Below are 3540 nucleotides of genomic sequence, written 5' to 3' on the forward strand. Positions count from 1 at the left end.
ACCCTTTTGCTTTACCGCACATTGCTGGTGCCCCGTCTGTGGTTACGGAAAACAGCTTTTCCCAAGGGAGTCCTACTCCTTCAGCTGCCATTTCAACAGCTGCTAAAATATCCGCCCCTGTAACAGTGTCCTTCAACGAAATCATATCCAGTAGCTCTTCCGTTACATGTAGGTCGTCGTCCGCGACACGCAAAAATATTGCTAACTGAGCCGTGTCGTTAATATCCGTGGACTCATCAAGTTCGATGGAGTACGCTAGGAAGTTTTCAATTTTGGCTGCCAGTTGTTCATGCAATTTCTCAGCAATGTCCTTGATTCTCCGATGTATTGTCATTCTGGAAAGTGGTATTCTGCTGTACGCGGGAGCTAATGTGGGATTAATTGTCTCTACTACGTCCAACATAAAGTTTTTTATTAATGGCCCGTCCATAAATGGCCTCCCAGCTCCTGCTAAACGTAGAGCAACTTTGTAACTAGCTCTGAGAGTCCTTTCGCAACACCCCTCATCTTCCTCACCCTAAAGTAGAGAAAAAAGATATGTTTGAAATAATTTATGCGAAAACGAAAACTAAGGAATCTAAACAAGTGTTATTTCGTTTCGCATGACCTTTAACCAAAATATACATGCTAAAGTACTTGCAACAAACCTCGTTTGTAGATACAGAATTCTCTTCTGCAAGAGTTTGCAACTTCCGTAATTCTTCCTCTTTGGCATCCCCTGTTATATCACTATACTTTTCTGAATGCAATTTGCTGTGGTGCCTTTCAATAGACCATTTCCTGACACACGTAATTAGTGTACCGCAGGTTAGACATTTGGCTTTATCGTTCAGATGGTTCAAAGAGTAGGAGAGTTCCCATTCCGGTTTAAATTGACTTTCAGCAATTTTCCCTTGTTTTGGAGCAGATGGATCCATTATTCCGGTAATTGTCTTGCGCTTACGTATTCCAATGTTGACTAAGCCGTCTGGCAGCGCATTCGGCAGCGCACAGCGTCGGCCTCACCTAGCAAGCCGAGTTGAGGCGAAGTATGCCGAGTTGAACCGATGCACTGTGCAGGCACTCGCTGCACCTCGCTTTGCAGGCGTGCGGTTTTCCGTGTTTGTGCGGCCCTGCTTTAGTGTTATAATGTTTAAAGCGTGAAGTAGCAGATGGATTTGTTCAATATTTTACCTAAATAAATGGTTTTTAATAAAATAAGTGGCGCTAAACAACAAAGCTAGGAAGCTAGAAACTGGTCATACTGGGCACACGTATGTCAAAATTAACTGGTACAAGTCTTAACTTGGTTAAAGCAATATTTTGCTCAGAATCCAAGTTCTTAAGAAAAACTGAAGGCGCTAAGTATTAGATTTAGAAATGTGAAAATTTGTATGACGCTTCAGCCCAACATAAAAATAATAACTACATGACGCCATTAATCCACCTCCAATAGTTTTCGAGTAATTTACTGAAAACTAAATCCGGAACAAAAACGTCCTTATTTGTAGTAGATTAAATGTTTGTCGTTGTACTAACTCTAGAAAGCTGTGGTTACAGCACATGGTGAAACCTATTAAATAATACAGCTACAACAAGTTTTAGGAGAACTACGGTTCAATCCCGCGTCCGGCCATCCTGATTTAGGTTTTCCGTGATTTCCCTAAATCGCTTCAGGCAAATGCCGGACGGTTCCTTCGAAAGGGCGCGGCCGACTTCCTTCCCCGTCCTTCCGTAATCCGATGAGACCGATGACCTCGCTGTTTGGTCTCTTCCCCCAAACAACCCAACTCAACCCAAGTTTTAGGACCTTGATGTTAATAACAACCAATACAAGGACTCTCAATGTGGTAGTTCAGAGGTCATATTCTACTGTCAGTTCCGTTCTAAAAATTCTATAAGGCAAAGTTTTAGTGCAGGGGAGCTAAGACTTCTCTGTGATTTTAACCAACTTAGCTACATTCATACAAAAATTACAAAGATTCTAAACTGATTCATAACATTGTTATTAAATATAGTGTGTTAGAGAAAGCGACCATTGAGAGACTGCTACCGTGAGCATAGGGCACGTGACAGCAGGTGTACCCTTGGCCGTTCGCTGCGCCACATATACACTCCTGGAAATTGAAATAAGAACACCGTGAATTCATTGTCCCAGGAAGGGGAAACTTTATTGACACATTCCTGGGGTCAGATACATCACATGATCACACTGACAGAACCACAGGCACATAGACACAGGCAACAGAGCATGCACAATGTCGGCACTAGTACAGTGTATATCCACCTTTCGCAGCAATGCAGGCTGCTATTCTCCAATGGAGACGATCGTAGAGATGCTGGATGTAGTCCTGTGGAACGGCTTGCCATGCCATTTCCACCTGGCGCCTCAGTTGGACCAGCGTTCGTGCTGGACGTGCAGACCGCGTGAGACGACGCTTCATCCAGTCCCAAACATGCTCAATGGGGGACAGATCCGGAGATCTTGCTGGCCAGGGTAGTTGACTTACACCTTCTAGAGCACGTTGGGTGGCACGGGATACATGCGGACGTGCATTGTCCTGTTGGAACCGCAAGTTCCCTTGCCGGTCTAGGAATGGTAGAACGATGGGTTCGATGACGGTTTGGATGTACCGTGCACTATTCAGTGTCCCCTCGACGATCACCAGTGGTGTACGGCCAGTGTAGGAAATCGCTCCCCACACCATGATGCCGGGTGTTGGCCCTGTGTGCCTCGGTCGTATGCAGTCCTGATTGTGGCGCTCACCTGCACGGCGCCAAACACGCATACGACCATCATTGGCACCAAGGCAGAAGCGACTCTCATCGCTGAAGACGACACGTCTCCATTCGTACCTCCATTCACGCCTGTCGCGACACCACTGGAGGCGGGCTGCACGATGTTGGGGCGTGAGCGGAAGACGGCCTAACGGTGTGCGGGACCGTAGCCCAGCTTCGTGGAGACGGTTGCGAATGGTCCTCGCCGATACCCCAGGGACAACAGTGTCCCTAATTTGCTGGGAAGTGGCGGTGCGGTCCCCTACGGCACTGCGTAGGATCCTACGGTCTTGGCGTGCATCCGTGCGTCGCTGCGGTCCGGTCCCAGGTCGACGGGCACGTGCACCTTCCGCCGACCATTGGCGACAACATCGATGTACTGTGGAGACCTCACGCCCCACGTGTTGAGCAATTCGGCGGTACGTCCACCCGGCCTCCCGCATGCCCACTATACGCCCTCGCTCAAAGTCCGTCAACTGCAGATACGGTTCACGTCCACGCTGTCACGGCATGCTACCAGTGTTAAAGACTGCGATGGAGCTCCGTATGCCACGGCAAACTGGCTGACACTGACGGCGGTGCACAAATGCTGCGCAGCTAGCGCCATTCGACGGCCAACACCGCGGTTCCTGGTGTGTCCGCTGTGCCGTGCGTGTGATCATTGCTTGCACAGCCCTCTCGCAGTGTCCGGAGCAAGTATGGTGGGTCTGACACACCGGTGTCAATGTGTTCTTTTTTCCATTTCCAGGAGTGTATAAATACAGCCCGAGAGGCAAGACTAGT

The sequence above is a fragment of the Schistocerca piceifrons genome, chromosome 3 (assembly GCF_021461385.2).
Source record: "Schistocerca piceifrons isolate TAMUIC-IGC-003096 chromosome 3, iqSchPice1.1, whole genome shotgun sequence".
NCBI lineage: Eukaryota > Metazoa > Arthropoda > Insecta > Orthoptera > Acrididae > Schistocerca > Schistocerca piceifrons.